Here is a 23,298-nt window from a genome sequence, read left to right as displayed (position 1 = left end):
ATCGTTCCGTCGTCGAGACTTGATGATATCAGCGATGACAGTTTCTGATATGCGGTCACGGCGGTAGTTAATTTGGTTGTGTAATCGTGCAGTTTTGTATTCGCGCATGATGATATTTTTTTTGCTATTATTCCAAAGACGCCGGCGGTGGTTGTTGTCACAGAAACACAAATTGTTGCAGCGACTACTGCAGTCACGGGAGTTATCGCTGATAGTATTAATCCCGCGGATGCAACAGCGGTAGATACCGAATAAACCATAACATCCAATACTACAACGCGGCGTTTATACTTCCTTACTTTACGATTAAGCTCGTCGATGACGGTTTTTAATTCTGATTGCCACTCATAGACCTGATTGTATCTATATTCATTCCCGCGGAAATGCTTCGCATTTTCAGAAACGCTTTTGTGTGAGGACTCGGAGAGTCCTTGCGTTGACATTATTATTTAAAATCGCCGGCGATTTTCAATTACGCGGTAACCAATTGAGGCGTTGCAGCGACGAATTCCAAACACCACCAGTAAGATGTTGATGTTAAAGTATCGTCGGCGGCTTCAAGCATAAATGTTTCTTCGGCGTTGCTGTTTAGTATTATAGTGCAAACCCCGGAATACTTATCGGTGGAATGTCTCCAAGGATATGTTGTGAAGATTTCAAATTTAGCGGCTGAAAACACAGACAACCTGTAAACACCGGTGGCTGTTGCTGTATATTTGATAGTGCTATTTTGTCGTGACCATGTTGCGAATCCCGATGATACCGTGAATACGATGTTGGTGATATGCCCGGGAGTAACTCCAGTGGGAACTTTAATCAAACTGGTTTTGTTAACGATCTCAGGAATACCCGATACTATATTCTGCTGTGTTTGTTTGATCGTGTTAATGTTATTTTCTATTATCTGAACTTGATCTGAAAAACTTTTTTCCGTTCTGACTACACCTAACCGGGTATTAATCTTATTGATATCGTTGGCGTTATTAGTAAGATTTGGTATGATTTCAGAAAGTTTCGTGTCGACGACTGGAGGATCCCCAAAGAACTTATCCACGGTCTCATCAGTTTTTGAGAAGTTTCTTCGAAGTCTTGTAAACGCGCCCACGTGAACATCATACTCTGCACGCAGCGTATTTAGTTTACCGTTGACGATGTCCACGTATTGTTTGTTTGACGCATCCTGGTCGGATTCGGGATTTGCTAACGCGGTTATTTTGTTGCCGCTCATGTCAAGTCCGCCGGTCATTACGTCGCCGGATTTTGTTACTTTATCGCTGATTAGGCCAGCAACGTGTTGGTACTGCGTGTCGACGTATTGTTTGTTTGCTGCATCGTCGTTCGAGGCTGGATCTCTGAGTACGGTTATTTTGTTTCCATTCATGCTGAGTTCGCCTGTCATCGTGTCACCGGCTTTTTTCACACATTTATCAACGCCGCTATCAATACTGTCTTTGATGCTTGCGATTGATATGTTCGAGTCCTTGATGCTACCACGGTCAGTAAAAACGGGAAAGTTACCAGGGATAGCTGTACGAACATTACGGATTAAATCATTCCACTTGATGTTGCTAGTTTTTAGTTTTCCTTGCTTGTCCTGAAAAACAGCAACTTCATCTGGGTCAACTCCGGCTAGATTCAAAAGATTATCGACTTCATCTCGGGTCGCATATTTTGAGAGATCAACATCTGTGCCAGGTTTGACTTTTCTTGTGAAAGGTCTTCCGTAAATATCCACCATTATTCTTATTGCTGTTTTTCAAATGCGTGAGAAGTCCTCAGAAATCGGAGATTTCCAGGGACTTCCAGAAATGCTAAGCATTGGAAACGCTAGCGTTGGATGCGGTATATTCATACACTACTCGATGCGGAGACGTTGCTGGATTTCTTGAGATTGCATCAAGAACATTTAAAACCTCGTTTCCGCAAATGGGCGGATCAATTAATGTTTGTGTTGGTAGCGTCGACTGCCACACTGGAATTGAAAATCCTTTGGATTTCTTAGAAAATCTGCTGTTGAGAGTGCGAGGCACTCCGCGGACATACCTGAGAAACTCAACTGGCGGTGCTAAACCGTACGAATCAAAATAGATAATTCCACGTGGATCGATCGCGTAAGCAACCCAGTGAGTTCCAGGACCGTCTTTGTTGTCGAGATTGATAATGCCAGTTTCTGGATTATTCGGCCGCGTCGGTAATTGATCTCGCATAAATACACCTCTGAAATGTTTTATACGCAATTTTTTAACAGCATCGAGTAAATCAAAATTGCTCAACGGCGTTAGAATTTTTTTGGATACCATGATGGTGGAGTTCCTGGTAGTCTTAGTCCGCGTCCCTTTTTTTTCTTGTATCCGCTCCCGGTTGCCTTCCTTAGTGCCGCCATTCCCGCAAGAGCTAACATAGGCAATCCTGCTATATTAGTGGGAGGTGAAGACATAACCCCCTTCGCGGCGGGAGCTGCTGCAGAGATCAATGCTGGAAGGGCCGCAAGTGGGATATTACCACCCGTGGTGCCCCGGTTGCGGTATCCATTTCCAGTTGCTTTCTTTAGTGCGAGTCCAGCTGCGGTTCCAACTGCTCCTAACGCTGCTGCCTTTGCTGCTGCGACTGCTGCTGGTGCTAGTGTTGCGGCGAGTATTGGAATAAGAGGAAATATTCCACCGGTTTTAGTCATGTCCTTGATAGCTGCAGCAGAGAAATCAAGTCGGACACCGGTTTTTGCTGTTAGTGCCTTATTAAAATGTTTAATCTGAGTATTAGTCAACGACAGCTTGTTTGGACCACCAACAAGTTGATCTCGTTTTAACGTTATTGATGTCCCGCACGTGCTTGCGTGTTTCGATTGCAATTTCTTCGTTTGACCGGAAGTCAAGGTGACATTAACGTGACTGTATGACATTATATTTCAGAAACTAATTTAATTGTTACATATTTTCTACGGGAGCGTCAATAACTCTCATTCGTCCGCCAACACCTTCAAGCAGCATTGCTTTATCGGAGAGTATAACCGCGACAGCTCTAAAACCAGCAGGAATTGCAGGTGGACCTGGAGCACCGGCGGGGAACTCGCCAACATTTGCGCGGAAGTGTATATCAACGACAGATTGTTTGGTCAGATCAAGATGTTCCAGCGAAAAGTAGTAAATGGGATACAACGATATGAAATCCAGTTGTGATATTTGCAGACCAGTATCGACATTTTGATCACGTCCCATAAATGACATCAGACGGTGATATGCCCGTGCGACCTGATTGTTTGTATAATTTATTAGTATGTCCTCGGATGGTTCTTGGTGTCCGTTTATTCGCAGCGAAACCCCAGAGACAGCAAGTTTGTCAAATATCATATGCGATCGTGTTTGTGAATTTACCCGTGCATTAGCCTGGAGTGCAACAAAAATATGTCGCGGGGCTGATATTCCCTGTTGTGATGATATATGCCACGTAAACTCCCCAACACCAGCACCTTGAATAGAATCTGTTGTTGTTGTTAACCATGATATCAGTGATTTACCGCCTGTGTCCATAAAAGAGAGTAACCGTTGCTCTTCAGCGAGTGATGGAGACATTACTGGCATCCATAACGCAAGCTTGGATAATACTACTTTACCATCAGCAGCACCGTCTTCTCGCCAGATGGCGTCATTGTCATTACTTTTTCGGTTAAGTACAACTGTATGATTGGCTCCAAAAATAACCTTTCGGACATTTCTGCAAAATCCAAAGATGTGAGAGAGTGGAATTGCGCATGAAAATCTCCTATTAGCATCCTTTAACATCGCCTTGCGCGTTGCAAAACCTAAATTGTACTCTGGACTAGGTCTTAATATTGGAAATGCAGCACCTGGCCTGGCCGCAAATCCAGCAGGCTGTGGGTCTACAGCAGTGTCTTGTGCTGTTTGTACTGGAATAGTAGGTCTGTGTTCGGGATGATCAGAATTATCCTTAGCGAACATCATAGTCGGACCAGCTGATCTAGTGTAGTCATCGGAGTATCGTGCCAATCCCAGGATTGTTGTAGCAACATCAGCGTTATCCTGAATTGTTTCAATTTCCCTTCCATCAATGCTGTATGAAGCACTTTTAAACAGTGCCATGATACCATTGTTGACAAAACCAACTCGAACATTATCTCCGTATGGTGTATTAGGGACAACATCTGTTACAAGCATACCCGTAACTTCAAGAAATGCTTCCGCGGGTAGGAAATATCTACTTGTGTCCCGAACTCGCAATTCAATTCGCCCCCGTTGATCAGGTACAGTTGCCTCGTAAGAATAATACTGAAAATCATGTACAGAATCGTCTTTGAGTATTGGTGCATCCATGTCAAATGCGGGATCGGATATGCGTTTGAACATTTTTATATAAAATCATCGCCGTCTAAAACGAAGTCCACTTCCTGATATCAAACTTGTATTTATTTGTTCGGGTGTTTGGGTTATTAATTCCGCGAGTTTTTGATTGGCAGCCTGATTTATTACTTTACTGACATCCGCGGGCATAAGTTCAGTACTGGCCAGTTTCACCGGTGGCGGTTTTTTTGATCTACGAGTTAACCGTGACAGTCTGTCCTTGATTGACGCGAATGCTTTCCCGGCGAGATCACCAACAGATCCAAGGGCTTTATCCTTAATGACATCAATAGCTTTCATCGACAATTGTTTTGCAATCGGTAATGCCTTAGGGGCTATTCTTGAAAACAAACCAGTAATTGTATCACCGAGACCATCTCCGTAGGTTGCTCTGTAGACTGGTAATCGCGAGTTCACTACGCGGACTGATAACACGCTAGCGTGTCCGGGTTGAGAATTGTGCACGATCATTTTATTTAATTATTGTTTCTCTAACTAAATTTGCTAGTCGCTGTGGTAACCGTCTGCGAGTTCATCAATGAGCCCCCGGTAAACGCCAATATCCATGATACCGCGCTGAAATAGTCGTTGACAAATATCTGCGGCTTCATTTATAATTTCCGGAGAGTTGTTTCCGGCACGTCTTCCTCCGATGAGAACTTCCAACCGTGATACGTCATTGACGATATTATCAGGGCAAATAAAATTATTTCCCAGACCACTACCAGTAGCGGCTGGTGCGTCGTGAAATTCTTCCTCTGGAGATTGCGGTCGAAGTTGTGGCTGCGGTGGTGGAGGTTGTTTTTTCCGCTGCCGAGTTTGTTTCTGCTGCTGCGGTGGTGGAGAAGAAGATTGCTGTTGTTGCAGAGGTGGAGGAAGTTGATACTCGGCGGGCTGTTTTTGTTTTAGTTGTTTCATTCGCTCGTTATAAAGTTTTTTTACTTCTTCATCAAGAATTCTATACTCTAAATCATCATCTCTAGCCTGCGGTTTGCCTGTGCGTATTCGATATATCCATTTGATAAGATTATCATCAGTTACTTTATCATGGGGAGGGTTTAAAATTTTAGATTTATTAAACATACTAATTAATATTTTTTTAACTAATTCTTCTGGTTTAGAATTTTTAATATCTTCGACAACACCTTTCTTAAATTTTGCAGCTAATTCTACGTTTTCTTTTACTGGTTTTGGTTCTTCTCCCACATCGGCGACGTCAGTACCCTCAAGTATTTCTTCACCGACAGGTGGAGGTTGAGCCGCAGCGATATCAGCTGGAAGTGTTTGTAAAATCTTCTTTGTCTGTTTAGTTCTTCTTGCTATTTTTTCAGCCTGCGTTGCAGTTTGTTTTGATACCGGAAGAAGATCTTCTTTGATGACAGTTGTAACTTTCTCAGTAGCTTTGGTCACGGGTTTAAATAATTCCTCCGCGGATTCTGCAAAGACTTCCCGTGCTTGCTGTCTTAGTTGTAATTTTTGTCTGACACTATCACGGACAGGAAGAAATTTCTGAATTGCTTCGAGACGTTCTCGAGCTAATCTAGTAGTAAGTGCTTCTCCGATATTTGCCATTATTTATTTGTCAATGATTTAATTTCCCCGCATGGATTTGTAACAATAAATTTACACGACCCGCGTACACGATACCGCGTCGGCCTTGATACATTGTATGGTTAACGTGAGAAACTCGAAGAGAGCAGCCCCCGGCGACAACAAGTTGAGGGGGGGGGTCGCGTTTTTTTGTCTCGTTGCTGTTGTAGGATTAGCTTTTTTTAAGGCTTATTTTATCATTTGGCGGTCTCTAGACCTTTGTAGGATTCGCCCTCCCTGCTGCTTCTGGCATTACTGAAGCCAGACGAATATATCCTTTTTAATACTATAGCTACAAAATGTTCACATTAGACACATAAGTTGCTCACTTATTTTATTATTTATTTAATTTTATTTTATTAACTGAATTCATTTTGTGCTTTTAAATGCCCAAACTACATTGGTAAAAATGGTGTACTTACAGAACTGACATGTTTCATTCTTCTGATGCACACAATGATTACAAAATGAAAACTTTAGAGAAATATCGTACACTAATATAGGATTTTAAACTAATTTAGGATTTGCATTCTAATGTTGTAAACTAACTTACAATTTTAAACTAACTTAGGATTTGCTTTCTAATATTGTGATAATAAAACTGGCAAAAATAAATTGCGTATAGATTAAATGTCATACGCTTGTTCTCAGCCTCTATTTTTAAACATTTGTCGTTACCCAAAGCATTGATTTTTTTAATTCACCTACAGCTGGTTTTTTGGTCGCCCTTTCTCGCCATGTTGTTTGAAGCCGTACTTAAACATCTCCATATTTTACAAACCAACAAGCAACAAGAGGGCTATTAGCTGACGCCGGGTGAGAGTAATTACATATAATTACGTAATACAGTTTGTCTTGAGGGACTTGTTCAATTACATGTAGTAACATAACAGTTTCTTTTGAGGGACTTGGATAAATACATAGTTACGTAATACAATTTGTCGTGAGGGACTTGGATAATTACATAGTTATGTAATATTTTGTCTTGATGGATTTGTGTCATTTATGAATACATAATGCATTTTGTCTTCAGAATCTTGTGTAATTACATATAATTACGTAATACAGTTGGTCTCGAGGGACTTGGATAATTACATAGTTGCGTAATACCGTTTGTCTTGAGAGACTTGGATACTTACATAGTTACGGAATAGTTTGTCATGAGGGACTTGGATAATTACATAGTTACGTAATACAATTTGTCTTGAGGGATTGTTACATATGGATACATAATGCGATTTGTCCTCAGAGTCTTGTATAAATACATATAATTACGTAATACAGTTGGTCTTGAGGGACTTGTTCCCAGAAATTGAACGAAACTGTAAGAAATATGTACTAACCATATTTTAAACTAATTCATAACCTGTCTGATTTCGGTGAAATTTCAAGTTATCTTTTTAGAAGCATCATGTCTTAAGAATTGTATAATACAATACTAACATGAATCCTTACAAAGCACAAAGAGTCATATAGATAGCTATATGAATCCCCGTAAAGCAGTAAAGAGTCCTGTAGATAGCTATATGAATCTCAGCAAAGCACTAAAGAGTCCTGTAGATGGTTATATGAATCCCAGCAAAGCACGAAAGAGTCCTGCAGATAGCTATATGAATCCCAGCAAAGCACGAAAGAGTCCTGCAGATAATTATATGAATCCCAGCAAAGCAGTAAAGAGTCCTGTAGATAGCTATATGAATCCCAGCAAAGCACGAAAGAGTCCTGTAGATAGCTATATGAATCCCAGCAAAGCACGAAAGAGTCCTGCAGATAGCTATATGAATCCCAGCAAAGCACGAAAGAGTCCTGTAGATAGCTATATGAATCTCAGCAAAGCACTAAAGAGTCCTGTAGATAGCTATATGAATCCCAGCAAAGCACGAAAGAGTCCTGCAGATAGCTATATGAATCTCAGCAAAGCACGAAAGAGTCCTGCAGATGGCTATATGAATCTCAGCAAAGCACTAAAGAGTCCTGTATATGGCTATATGAATCCCAGCAAAGCACGAAAGAGTCCTGCAGATGGCTATATGAATCTCAGCAAAGCGCTAAAGATTCCTGTATATGACTATATGAATCCCAGCAAAGGACGAAAGAGTCCTGTAAAAAGCTATATGAATCCTTGCAGAGCACCGAAGAGTCCGGTAGAAAACTAAATGAATCCCAGCAAAGCACTAAAGAGTCCCGTAGAAAACAATATGAATCCCAAAAATGTATTAAAGAGTCCTATGGAAAGCTATATGTATCCTTGCAAAGCATCAAAAAGTCCTGTAGATAGCTTTATGAATCATTGCAAAGCACTAAAGAGTTCTATATGAAGCTATATAAATCCTTGCAAAAGCACTAAAGAGTTCTATATGAAGCTATCTGAATCCCAGCAAAGCACTAAAGAGTTCTATATGAAGCTATCTGAATCCCAGCAAAGCACTAAAGAGTTCTATATGAAGCTATCTGAATCCCAGCAAAGCACTAAAGAGCCCTGAATAGATATAAGAATCCCAACGAATCAATAAAGACTCCTACAGAGAGATATATGAATCGCTAAAATGCACAAAAATTTATATAGATAGATAGCTATACGAATACCAACGAAGCACTAAAGAATCATACAGATAGAAACGGGAATCCCAACGAAACACAGAAGAATCATATAGACAGCTATATCAATCTCAACAAAGTAATAATAAATAGCCTTATTATATGCTATTTTGTTTTCTCCGTTAACTTTACGTTGTCAAAATTGTGCAGTATTTTTCTACACTACACGTTCTCTTATTGCACGACACGTGTATCTAAAATAGTATCGTGTATTAGGAACAACTTTGTGAACAAACAATGTACTCTCATGTTGCCGACCATTTAAATTTTTGTTTATTATAATAATTAGTGGATAAACTAAACAAGCTTTTTCGTTGATTTGAAAGTAGAGATTTTAAAATTAACTAAGTGGACGCGTTTACAGTATCACAAATTAAACGTTCCAAGAACGAAACGAAGGAACGAGATATTCGCAATGTCCACTACACACGTAAATGATGAAGTATCGAAAATGCCGTTCTTATCATTTAAACAATTATTTAGGATAAATGTTCGTAATGTTTCGCAAATATAATGGTAAAGACTATGACCATAGGTCTCTAGGGTCTATACAAATAACATAGGAAAAACATATTGAGGCCAAGGGCTATCTCATATGTATCAGAAACGTACCATTTTACAAGTCAGTCAAAACAGTAAATTGTCGAAAAAATGCAACTCAACGTTTTGGTAGAAAACTAAGAGCCTCAGAGACAAAAAGCCGAGTCGACGAAGAAGTCTTATTTGCACTGCCTAATTGGACAGTCACACAACAACTGGTTTGCAATTTTCTCCGTTTAAATGTTTTGATACAATGTTAATCTAGTGATAAGAGCCATAAATGGCATGTACCTAGCTGGGGTATCTGCAACAAAGAGCATGCAACTGACAGGGCATTCAACATATGTCTTCTTTAGATGCTAATATGAATGGCAATTAATACACTTACATGCATCTTGAATTTCCTCAACATGTACTTTTTTCTTATTTAGTTATGCAAATTTGGATGACATGACCCGTGTCATGGGTTACAAAACGTTATAGACACCACGAAATTGTACTGTAATTTCGACTAGATTTCAAACAGAAATAATGTTCTCCTTGTTGCATGCAAGACGAAATAAATGTGATATCACTTAACGTCTTTCTGATAATTTAAAATAAAAGGATTTATATTTTCCCCCACATTATCATTTAAAACAATCAATGACAGAACAGAAGCACGGTTATAGTTGCCCAGTCCATCCACTGCTCAAATCACATGTGCATCATACGGAATTGACCCGGCTAATAAATGCAATCCATCAAAGTCAGAATCAAGTTGAATCGACAGAAAAACAATATACATCCATTCCAGAAAAAAACTGTATAAGTTGTTTCAATGCGCGTTCATTCACAATATGACTCAAGTAGAAAAACGAAATAAGTATAAAATTGAAAGGTTACTGCATTTTGTTGGAAAATATGAATTCGGTGTTTTTCGGAGTAATACTTCACTCCCAAGATCGTGCAGTATTACTCCATAAACTCGTTCATAATTTCCCATACAAATGCAGTAACCTATAAACATGAATCCCGACAAAAGGCACTAAATGTAATCACTATTCCAAATGTTTATTTAATTAGGCAAAAATATTTTATAAACAGAATAAGCATTGATTTAAAAGATAAGAATGACATGCATACCTGAAGCATTAGTTATTTATTGGCAATTTATGTATCAACTATGAAAACAAACCATCTGTTTCTTCCACTTCAAAATGATCTTAATATCATAGCAACACTCTAATTGTTTTGTTTCTATCATGGATTTTCACTTATTCAATAATAAACACATTGGAAAACAAAGAAGCATAATGTGGGGGCATTCTATTTATCTTTTCACATCCTCTGTAATCTTTCATTCGAAGCAGTTATTACAAAAACATCTCCCTAGCAGTTGGTGAAAATTTGAAAGCAAAAGATCAGTTGGTAGAGACATTCACTATACGTTGGTACAATAAAAACTCTTCCCCCTGCATATTTGTAATATAATATCAAGGTATGTCTCATTGATCTTTCATTAAATAGAAGTGGCAGTACGTATTAATTTACCTATCGAAATTGACATTCACTAGTGAGGTTTAAACTAATGCTTTATTACTATCATCGCCCTCATTCAGCGAATATTACATACATACATACATACATGCATGCATGTCATGTCATTTATGTACCTTGAGGAATGTAGATACACTGTAGGTTTTACCATGGATCGATCGATACATCAATAGATAGATAGATTAGATAGATAGACAGACAGATAGATAGATAGATTAGATAGATATATAGACAGATAGATAGACAGACAGACAGACACAGACAGACAGATAGATAGATACATAGACAGATAGATATATAGTTAGATAGACAGATAGATAGATATATAGACAGACAGACAGACAGACAGATAGATAGATAGATAGATAGATAGATAGATAGATAGATAGATAGATAGATAGATAGATTCTACAGGCAGATATAACAATTATCTATCCATATCTCTTTGCAAACTTAAGAACTTCTGTCCACCCCCATCCCCAAATTAAGTTGTAGATTTTAACAAACATCACGAACAAACGGACATAATGCAAGTCCCTACACTGTGACCGTCTTACCTTGCTTTAAGCAGTTCCATAAATGGTGGTGACACTAATCGACGCTCTCTGTTGTTACATACAAAATAACCAATGCACATTATTTCTCAACTTATGTATTGGGCTTCCTTTCAAAAGAGCACGTCGTGACATGAGTGAATTTCAAAGCGTCACAGCTCTTTAGGACGGCATTAAAATGGCTCCCATATTGAAACAAATTACATAAATGCAATTTTAATACCTTTCCAGTTCATAACGTGGTCAATCGATTGTAAAACCTACAGTGTATATACATTCCTGAAAGGCTCACAAATGGCATGCAATATATATTAAGACGAACCGATGGAAATGTGTTTGTGTGTGTGTGTGTGTGTGTGTGTGTGTGTGTGATTCGGATTTTTATCGTAGCTTTAACAATTTGTTAAGTTATATTGCTACGATGTCTGCAGTTAACAGTGATGACCAGCACTGCGACATCATGCCGCTGGCACGTATCAATATGTCCCACCCCGTCACAATATCCTGATACCAGGCTGACTAGTCCTAACACTAACCTTGTAATTCTGTTAATACCAATTTTATTCGTAATTGGTATGACTCGGCCGGGGTTTGAACACAAGACCTCCCGCATCTTAGTTGGACGCTCTAACCACTAGACCACCGGAGCGGTCGATTGAGAGAGAGAGAGAGAGAGAGAGAGAGGTAGTGCGTTTGCTTAGCACCTTTGCGGTCATAGATAAAATCCGCATTTCCGACGAGTGCAAGGGTACCTGGTCCAAAGGCGGTGGTTTCCTCTGGTTTCTCCATATCTTCAACCTAAAAATGTTGCAGTACGTCGGCAACTTTGCCCTTGCTAGCGCATTGAAGGAGTTGTTAAAACTTGCGTAATCAACGTAAGAAAACTTAAACAGGAAAAAAATATAACTAAAGAAAGGAAATCAAAGATAGATAGATAGATAGATAGACAGACAGACAGACAGAAGACAGACAGACAGATAGATAGATAGATAAATATGCATCGAGACAGATAATTTAGATAGATATATAAACAGAGAGAGAGAGAGAGAGAGAGAGAGAGAGAGAGGGAGGGGGAGAAGGACTGTCCATGTCGGCACTTACCAGTTATTGTACACAAAACAGCTCTGGAATTGATCTCCCGTGAAGGGCTTGACGACTCTAGTTTTTATCATAATAGATTGTACTGGCATTAAATCAATCATTTACTGATAAAACCATGATCCCACAGGTGAAAGGGGAAAACTGAATGTTTTTAAATTAAACTGGATCCAACTGGTTTTCGAACCTTTTCGTCGATGTTATCATTTGGCTGATAACGATACGAGTAACATGGAGATAGTGAAGAGAAACTCTAGAAATAAACACAAAATAAACATTTTATGTGCATTTATTACCACACTCGATCACAAGCACTGATAATAACATGCAGCTACCTATTCATCGGAACGCATTCTTCGCACCTGATAAGAAAAGAAATACAAACGAAGGTCAAATATTTGTCAAAGAGGTGTGTTCCTTGACTTCCACATATTTATAGATCAAGAAATGTTTTAGATAAGATGCTGATAAAGACTACGCACGAACGCGTGCGCGCGTGCGTGTGTGTGTGTGTGTGTGTGTGTGGATATCACCCTATGTTCATAGTTTTTAAAAATAAAAAAAAATATTTAGTCTTACGCTTAAGTTTTTTTTTAATGCAATTAGCATTCCTTTTTACAAAAGTTCAAGTGTTTGCTGTGGCACTTGTTCTTCAGGTATACCGGTACCTACTTGAAATCGATGTGTAAATATCAGTTTGTTTTTAGAGTCTGAACCTAATGACGTTTTATTTCGCATTTGCTAACCTTCAAAACAAACAGAAATATTTTTTGTTTTTGTTCCGAGCAAGAAGTTGAATAAGATTTTTCCATAGCTATGTTTATTTCGTGCACGTACCGACATTTTCGGGCATAAGTACGTATAGCCCTTTGTGGGGACTTGGAATTATCGAAGATGACAGAACACGGGTGCGCCGATATAATAATACACGAGTAATGCTAACAAGAATCACAATTAATTCAGGAGCAGTAAAACAGGATATAAGATTACTCGTCTACCCAAGGTCCTAAAAGACAGTGTTTCTCTGGGTTTGCGTGAGATAGGGTTTTTCTAGGATTGTTGGGTTCAGGTGAGTTGGAGTATTTAGGACGGGCATGAGGAGTTGTATGTGTCAGGGAGTGCGAGGTCACGAATACCAAGGGTGGATGGTGGGTGGCAGTGATTACGGGAGGGGATATTACCAGAGTACGGGTGATGTGTGTGGCCACTGAACTTTACCGGCTGAGGACTGGATCCGCCCGTTTTTCCCCACTGGGGGAGCACAGCGACGAGGCGTTTTACACTGTAGTGATCAGGTCATTTTAAACCATTTGATAACAAAGATACAATTTAAAAAAAATAAAAATATTATATTTTATATTGATGGTGGATATTTTGTTTTATTTTGATAGACACCATGGACATAAAATTTGAAATGTGTTGGCTACATTAAAGAATAAACTGTGTAATGTGATGTGATTTTGATTTTTAACGTAGCTTTAACAATTTTTCAGTCATATCGCTACGATGTCTGCATTGTGCTAGTTTATAGTGATGTCTAGCACTGGGGCATCATGCCGTAAACATGTAGCATGATGTCCCACCCAGTCACATTATCCTGACACCATGCCGACCAGTCCTAACACTAACCTCTTAATGCTGAACGCCAAGCGAGCAGCTGTTAGTACCATTTTTGTAAGTCTCTGGTATGACTCGGTCGGGGATCGAACCCACGACCTCCCGCATTCGAGGCGGACGCTCTAACCACTAGGTCACCGGAGCGGTAAAGAATAACCTAGATGAGGGCCAAGCGTTCATCTCAAGAAAAGCCGTAGTTATAAGGACTGTACTGAATTTATTGTAATAAATTTGGAGTATGCGCATTTGGTTATAGCGCCCCGTTTTAAGGAATTCTTTGATTTTTGTGATTACTTGTCTGTTTATTGAAATCGGTGCAATGGAAATATTCCTAACCCGAAATAATTAGCCAGTTACTAGGAGCAAACGCGAATTCAGGTCAATACCAGTGAGTGTTCCTATCTTACCATAGTCCCTATTAAAATCTAGTGGTGTACATTGGTGGTGTGACTGAAATGGCAGTATTTACGGTAGGAAACCGGTAAATTACACAAAGGAATAAATAAGAAGGCACTCGGCAGATACCGTTCATGTCGCCAAAGTGGCAAATGTCATGCAGTTGTACTGGAGAAATGTGCCTGGAAATCGTGGATTGACTGGCCTAAGGTGGTGTAGTTAAAATAGTTCCCTGTCTTAAGGGATAGTTGTAGAGGTCTCACTTGACAGTTTTTCTGGTGAATTTTCATCCAACAATGACCTATTGCAGACAAATGAGAATAATTTTATACTGAAGATACAAATAAAAACAAACTAATGATTTTTGTAGAAAGCATACATGTGAGATTTTGAGTGCAGCAATCAGGTTAATACCTGATGCAACTGGTGGTTTTTATACTGAACCAACACTGCCACCAACCCCTAAATTTTACATTAATTTTTGACAGGAAATAGCTATTTTGAATATTTTCCTGTAATAAGGCAGCTAAAAGAATCAGTATGTGCCTTATGCATGAATAAAGTTCACTAGTACTATAACAAATTAGCATACTTTTCATCACCCCTCAACCATCTAGAATTTTTAGATATTTACCTCTGAAGCAGACACACGTAAATACGTAAGCCAAGTCGGCTGCTCATTTGCAGCTTAAGTTACGCATTTGATCTCCAATGGTCGTCTAACTGTGACAGGCAGTCACCAATAAGCCAACCTATTTCCAAACCTAACTCAAAGTAAATCTAAACCACATTACATATTTCGCTTATGTGTGAATTTATAAATGCTAGCCTTGTGATAATTAGGTTCATGCCTTGTACCTTAATAATTGGGTGTGGGTGGGTGGGTGTGTCAAAATACGAGACTATCCAGTGAGACCATAGTTTCTACGGCGTGAACTGCTGGCGGTATGGAAACCTAACGAAGAGGAACCATGGAGTTGTGCGGTTGATAGATACTTGGCAGGTTGTGGGATCTGTGGCCTTGTATTGATCAGAGTAAAATTTATGCACAGAACAGACACGTCGGACTTTCTAATTTACAACTGAAGTTGTATGGAAATCTTTGGAAATTTGGGGTAAACGTAGGACTTCTAGAGGGAATCGCGCCAGGGTTTTATTACGCTCGGTCGAGTAAAGACCCCTGGCTTGTAACATTATAATGCAAAGTGTGGTAAACATCAGGTAAACATCATGGAGAATTAGAAATGTTCTGGACTCAGATCGAGATAAGCATGTTGTTTATAAAACCAAAATTAATAATTCAGGTCTAGTAGAAAATGAACTTGATTTTGGACAGGGTCAGCTATGAATACAATTATACATACCCCATATCATATAATAAATAAAACAAACCAACAAACAATGCAAATCAGATATAGGAGGTACAGGTGAGTTTGTTATGAGTAAACAACGATATTCTTAAATTACTTGTAACAAAACAGAAGGCAGTATGATTTTGTATACCAGCTAACAAAACAAGGAGGCTTTATTAGTACTATTTTATCATTATTATAATCACATACTAAATATATTGCCTACATTAGGGAAGGCTCTACCCACATTAGGAAAGGTTCTACCTACAATGGAGCTACCGGCCGCTCGTGGTGCTATCACTGGGGAAACCACAGAAAATCACAGCTGGGTCTGGTGTTTGGAAGAAATCTAGGCAGGAATAATTGTATTTATTATAATATAGTTACATGGGATGACATGCAACATGGAAAGGTAAATTACGAGAGTCTGCAAACAAAACAACAAAAAATCAGCAAGTTCCACATAGGACTGACTTGTCTCAATAACATGGCGTGATACACTGAGGTTGAATATTTTTAATATTATTACGTCCTAGGGGCTTAAACTACGTGACAAGAAAAGGTAACACCCAACAAGCATTGTATAATCCAAAATATAAATTTATTTCCCTAAATTATAAAGTCAAACAAAGCGAAAGAATTACAAAATAACATGCATTATGCCATGCATTCATATAATGTCTTAAATGTCTTACATTTCACAGTAATCCGGAAACGCTCCAAAAGTATTGTGAATGAAGGTTCTGATGTGCTTATGTGTTATAACCACGCAAAAAACACTGTTCTACTATCCAGAAGTTGTTACTTTAAGGTAAATCTAATTAAAGTTGAATGTCACGGATGTCCTTGAATGTTTCACGATAATCCAACGAAATTAATAAATATCAAAGTCCTTGAATAATTTCACAATAATCCGGTAAGTTTAGAATAACTATTTCAAGCTCAGCAATTTTATCGAATTAGAAATAAATCTGAATCCTCTCGTATAAAAACTGAAATATAACTAGAACGAAACGCTGTGAATCTAATTTCTTTATATAGCCACTCTATACGCATCGAATCAACAATTTCAAGTTACTAGTAAATAATTATAGATATTTAAATTAGTTCATATTGCAAAATATTTTAAATAGTCAACATCTGACTTTTTATAATTTAGACAATCAACAGCTAGGGCGGTCATGACATATAGAGTACAGATGTTCCATAATATCACGTGATGTTGACATGACCTGCATTCAACACGCATGGCCTATTTAGACCGAAAATAAGATGTTCACGTAAACTTGGTAAGTCGACTTTGGTTTATGACTGGAAAACAATACATGTACTCTACACACGCGACGTGATCTCACTTTTAAAGAGCATTCTATAATGTCAGAATCATAAGAATATTGCTATTAACCCAAAATGACTTAAATAATTACAATATTTTCAACTTTTTACGTGATATAGATATCTGTAACGATATGAAAGCAAACAAAATCACGGTCTTGATAAAATTTTGTTTTACTTGAACAATACAAAGAAAAGAAATATTTTTGGTTTGCTGGTTTAGCAGGGTTATTGATTTCAGGCATTATTAGTATAGGATTAACTTTACCAGGGCTTTCTTAAAACAAGGAATAATACCCTCATTTATATAAAGATACAGCCTCGTAAGATTTACACATTGAAGGAATTATGAAAAGAAAAAGGTGATTAGTTTTAGAATTTGTTTTAGCAAAGATATGTTGCCAACAAACAGAAAACAAAATAAAAGCATGAATAATGAGAAAACCCCATGGACAGTAAGTTTCATTTCGTATCAACTAATTTTCGTCTCGTTATAGTTTATGTTTGATTTTAAATGTTAGCGGGCTTTGTAGACTTGCGTCTTAGTTCGGGTCACGTGATTCCGCCCGGGTATATACATGTATATACGTGCCGAATGTTGCTACAATGTAGGTGTGTTAAAAAGCGGTATTGTGTGAAGGCGTCCCCGTGCAAGTGAAGCACCATCCGCCGGAGCAAGCACATTTGATCGTAATTCGCCTGACAGGAAAGGGCTAGACCGGAGAATTGAGAAGAAAAAAAAATTCTTTCTACAGCCAGGATGCAGGCGCTGAAAGGCTTGTCCAAGAAAAGCGAAAATTTTGCGAAATACACATTTTAACTGAATATATCTCTTCTCTCATCATTTCGCACTGTTCGTTCTTCTCTGTCTGTCTGTCTGTCGACCTTGATCGAGTAACGACTAGTAACCACAACCTTGTCGACGATAAAGTCAGCGACCCAGTTGGCGACTCAACGACCTAGTCAGAGACTCTGCGACCAAGTCAGCGACCCAGTCGGCGACTCTGCGACCAAGTCAGCGACAGTGTCGACGACTCAGAGACCCAGTCGGCGATCCAGTCGACGACCCAGCGACTCAGTCGACGACACAGTCTGCGACCACAGGACACCCAGTCGACGACTCAGCGCCTCAGCGACTCAGTCGGCGACATGAAACCAGGAATAAGACGGTATCCCGCTGGGTAGAAATCTGTCGCACTCTGGGGAACCAGTCCTCAGACAGATTCAGCAGGGTATCACTCCAAATACAAAGACCTATCCTAAAGAACCCGAGATAGCGAGACTCAGAGTAGTATAGCCGAGGGAGTTTCCGATACACGCTTTTTTACAGCTGGATGTACTATTTTAAATGAGGTGGTATATATAATGTTGCTATTTGTAATTAATGACACTAAAAATCATGATTTTGTTGTTTTTTTTTTCTCCCTGCATCCCATCGACATTATTAAACAGTTTATGATATAAAGATAACAGTCCATAATCTCTAATAATAACACTCATATACAACATACTGTTTCAGTTATGTGTGTGAATATTATTCTGTGTATTACATAATCCACCGTTATATAGGTGAGCAACTAATCAAAATATTAAGTGTAGGAACCCAAGTTGTAATGAAACATAAACCGATCTGTAAAATATTATGAAATATAATTATAAAATCAAATAATATTTCTTTGAAAAGCATAAAGCAGACACAAACATTGTATGTATTGCATCACCACTCCCCGAATCCTGGTGGAAAATATAATGAAAGTAGAAGGCACAATAAGTAGAAGAAAGAAAACAAAATTTCTGCTAAGTAATATAATATATTTCCCTCATATAAATATGAAATCATTTCTTGAGATGTAAAAAAAAGAAGCCGGTAGAAATAATAATGGTATCCCGTAAACAAAAACTGCCACAAATATCACACAAGGCAATTGTTTTAATCTGTAATACTGGGAAACAAGATTTATGTCATAAAAGGGCGGTAAACTGAGCATATAAAAGGCAATCATGCTATTGTTGCCAAGGGTGGACTGACACTGCCTTCTTGTCGTAAACAGAGCATATATAAGGCAATCATGCTATTGTTGCCGAGGGTGGACTGACACTGCCTTCTTGTCGTAAACAGAGCATATATAAGGCAATCATGATATTGTTGCCAAGGGTGGACTGACACTGCCTTCTTGTGGTAAACAGGGCATATATAAGGCAATCATGATATTGTTGCCAAGGGTGGACTGACACTGCCTTCTTGCGGTAAACAGGGCATATAAAAGGCAATCATGCTATTGTTGCCGAGGGTGGACTGACACTGCCTTCTTGTGGTAAACAGGGCATATATAAGGCAATCATGATATTGTTGCCAAGGGTGGACTGACACTGCCTTCTTGCGGTAAACAGGGCATATAAAAGGCAATCATGCTATTGTTGCCGAGGGTGGACTGACACTGCCTTCTTGTCGTAAACAGAGCATATATAAGGCAATCATGCTATTGTTGCCGAGGGTGGACTGACACTGCCTTCTTGTCGTAAACAGAGCATATATAAGGCAATCATGCTATTGTTGCCAAAGGGTGGAGTGACGCTGCCTTTCAGCAGTTACTTTGGCCCTGGCAACCTATTGGAAAAAGGAATTTCAATCACATTAAAAACATTTGTATGCGTCATTACTACCTTTATGAAGAAAACCTTACTGATAAAGATCAATGTCATAAAATATGTTATCTGAGTTAAATATATATCTTTGTAAGGTATACTATTAAAGCTAAATATATGTATGGGCGAGCCAGAAGAAAAAGGTGATTTAGTTGATGGCAAATGTTTAAGTAATTTATATTTCTCCTAATGTACTTACCCAATCGCATTACATTAAGAATATTAGCCTACTACCTCGCGTATCCAGCCCTACTAAACGACACTAAATTCGTTTTTTCCAAGCTATATCAATATACAAAGGACAGTAACTCTTTCCCATTACATTGGCGGGGTGGTTGGGAGGGTATTTAAGTGATATAACTGGGTAAGCTCGGAGCACAAAAAAAACAAAACAAAACAAAACAAAACAACAACAAAAAAAAACACAAAACAATTTACTTAAACATTTGCTTCCTCCTTAGAATACGTCCTCCAACAACACAACATTACATTAGGAGAATAAGTAATAGTAGGAGGAGATGCTACTTCTGGTACCCTTCTAGGGAAGAATGGCTAAATTCCCCCATGCGAACGATAATCGGTTCTCCTAATTACATAAGCAACACAGCCTAAGGCCATTTGACCTGTGGCCTTAACATACGGTTAAGAAGATGATTATTGGAAATTTTCTTATCTACACAATTTTCAGTAGCGAATCCAGCAAAGCTAACAGGCTGTGTTGATTGCTCCAGTTGGGTCTGGTGGCCGGCTGTGCTGCTGCCACTGGGCCTAACATATTCTGGGTTGCCTATGCAACGGCAAATCTCAGAAATGGAGGCTTGAGAACGTTGGCTCTGTCTGCCAGCCAACAGCTTCTATTATATTTCGGGTAGGAACGTTGCGTTCGAACGCGAGGCTCTCAGAGATAGCTTGAAACTTCTGACCAGTAATATAAGAAAGGTTACTCGGATCTGGTGAGACTTTAGAGTACACCAAGCGTACGACCCACTTTAGCTACGAAGAAAGGGCTTGTAGCGTGATATTCAGTGTTCTGACTCACAGTGATTGTTCGAAACTTCTGAGCAATAAGCTACGTGGATAAACTCTGATCTGGTGAGACGTCAGAATATACCAAGCGTACGATCCACGTCAAGGATGATATCGAGTGTAACAGCTCACACCGGAAGAAAGAAGCATTTGCGCATGTCATGACTTGTTTCTGTGCGCTTCAAGTTAGTGCTTCAAAGTGCGGACAGGATCTTGCAAAGCTGCTGTTCTCGACCTGGCTATGGAAGAAAGCAAGCAAGTGACGACTTTCTGACTACCGCCAGACGGCAAACTATGTTGGGCTATGGAGCCCGATCGTGTCATGAGAACCACCGAACCCTCCGATCTGAACTAAAAGGAACTGGGGTCGACATAAAAGGGCGCGCAGCTCTCTTACCCTGCGTGCAGAAGCTAAAGCTATCGGGAAACATGATCTGTATGATAGTGACTTTAGCGATGTGTAGGTTAGAAGTTGTAAGGGATTCAAATCGATCCATTTAAAACCCAGGGATGGATCCCTTTGGAGACAAACTGAGGGATATTGTTTAATGAGACCAATATTGTCTGAAAGATAGGTCTTTATCCCTCCCCCAAAACATGCTTACTACGATGCCGGAATGTGTCCAGTATCAAGGGGCGTGGGTTTTGGTAGCAATTGGGGCCAAACTGTTTCTCCTCAAAGAGTCAAGAAAAGTCAGCCATTTGAGAGATAGAGGCACGCAGAGGGACGATGTAGTTGGTTACTCTCGAGATTCTCTCCACAATCGAAGGTTTAAATTGTTTGATTTGCAAGGCTGTGATGGAAGAGCCGATAGTGTAGAAGAAAATGGGCGATCTGTTTGGGGAACGACTATACGTGAAAGTGGGTCCTAGAGAAGATTTGTGCAGGCCAGAATCGTCCTTGGTTTGCTATTGCTAGAAAGAGTAGATCTGTGACCCAGGGCTTGTCCCATCAGAGAGGGGCTATCAGAATAATGTTGCCATTCTGACCTCGTAACTTTTGGGATATATTTTTATTATCAACACCGTGGGAGGGGTGGCTAGGGCCACTGCCCATCCCAAATGATTGACAGTGCATACACGGCACAAGCTTTTGGGCTTGGGAATTGGAGAGACGAAGGTAGGTAGCTTTTGATTCCGCCTCGTCGCTAAGAGAACGATTATCAGATGCACTCGAAATGCACAAATCCGAGTAAAGACCGGTTGATGCAGGTATAGCGCGAAGGACGTGAACACCTCTGGATTGATTCTCGGCAAACACACTGATATTGCCCGGAATGTGTTCGATTTGATTGTTGATATGGAAATTGTTGCACCCACGTAGAAAATGTCAAATCAGAACACACAGATCGAGTGATTTGCTGTCTCTCTTTTTGAGGAGATAGGTCACCACCACAAAGTTGTCAGACAGAATGAGGATCGTTATCACCTCAGAGTCGATCTTTTCGGAAATGAAAGGTCTTGATGACAGCCTTCATTTCTAGGATGTTGATGTGTATAGGCCCTTCTCCTGGTTCCCATGTGTCACTGACGGTAGTGAAGGTTATCAAAAAGTGGGCAGCCCCAACGTGTACACTGTCGGCTGTACCTACCATTATTTATGCCTGAAGATTCTTAGCGGGATTCTAATGGTAAGCCGACCTGCATTGCCCCACTGACGCGGAAATGATCGTATCTCGGAAGTGATTACGACTGTTTGATTCAGAAAACATATAACGGGCTCACTTGTTCTGACAAGGCCAGCAGAAAGAGACAGCCAAGCAGAATCAAGTCAACTGCTGTATAATAAACAGAGGAGTTGCAAAAACACACCCTCTGTAATATAAATCCTGTTGCAAACGGACTCGATTAGTTCAGTGATTCTAGTAAGGGGCGCGCTAAATTCCGGTTGGTTAAGAACTACATACCAAGATGGACAAAGTTCTTGGATGGACGGAGGTCTTACTTGTTCAGAAAATTAAAATACCTAGATGATTAAAAAGAGAGGTAAGATAGTTCTCGCCTTGGAGTAGGATAGAACTTACAATGTGTTTCTGTTGAATTCCATCCAGGTACGCATCCATATATGTAGATGACGTCGGCCGGAACAGGGTGACGACAAAATTCATAGTGTGAGTGAAAGCCCAGGAAATGATGTTGAGGCCAAAGGAAAGAACGGTTAGTTGATAAACGGTGTGGCGGTAAGCAAAACGGAGAAACTTGTTTTATTCACCATTGATCAGGGCATCAATGCAGAAATAGTGCTAAGGAAGTTTTAGCATTATGATGATTAACGGCAGCAAGAAAATCGTCAATGTGGTTGAACACATAGATGTGGTTGCAGGTCTGGTCATTGTGGCCAAACACATAGCTGTGGTTGCAGGTCTGGTCATTGTGGTCAAACACATAGCTGTGGTTGCAGGTCTGGTCATGTCATTGGCTAAGCAACTTAAAGCCTAAAGCCAGATGAACAAACAAAAATCTTCAAGGGGCAACCCCAATGCTAGACTCCCTTTAATATGGGAATTTCGTTCTCGACATTGGCCAAGCCATTGCCACAAGGGACATGCCAATAAAACAGGTGAAAAAGTTAAAGTAGGAGTTACTCTTGCATATACATGTACATGGATGATACCTGTGGCATTGATGATCAGGTGCATGGATTGTAAATAA

At 39.5% G+C, this 23,298-nt stretch overlaps 1 protein-coding gene across 2 annotated transcripts in view; it reads right to left on the bottom strand.

Annotated features, from left to right (window-relative positions):
* LOC149779737 (uncharacterized) overlaps positions 1 to 12,498 on the bottom strand; it is a 56,741-nt gene extending 44,243 nt beyond the window's left edge. The window contains exon 1 of one of the 2 annotated variants that reach the window (XM_089940598.1): positions 12,278 to 12,498. The gene's annotated coding sequence lies outside the window, so the exon portion shown is untranslated. Of the gene's footprint in view, positions 1 to 11,179; positions 11,290 to 12,277 lie in introns of those variants that run through there. The other variant, XM_089940597.1, reaches the window with a different exon arrangement.
* Positions 12,499 to 23,298: the final 10,800 nt, after the last annotated feature.

This window comes from Sinohyriopsis cumingii, chromosome 17 (genome assembly GCF_028554795.1).
Source record: "Sinohyriopsis cumingii isolate HCF-2022 chromosome 17, ASM2855479v2, whole genome shotgun sequence".
Lineage (NCBI taxonomy): Eukaryota > Metazoa > Mollusca > Bivalvia > Unionida > Unionidae > Sinohyriopsis > Sinohyriopsis cumingii.
The sequence above is the reverse complement of the archived record's forward strand: the minus strand, read 5'-3'. Positions and strand labels throughout refer to the sequence as shown.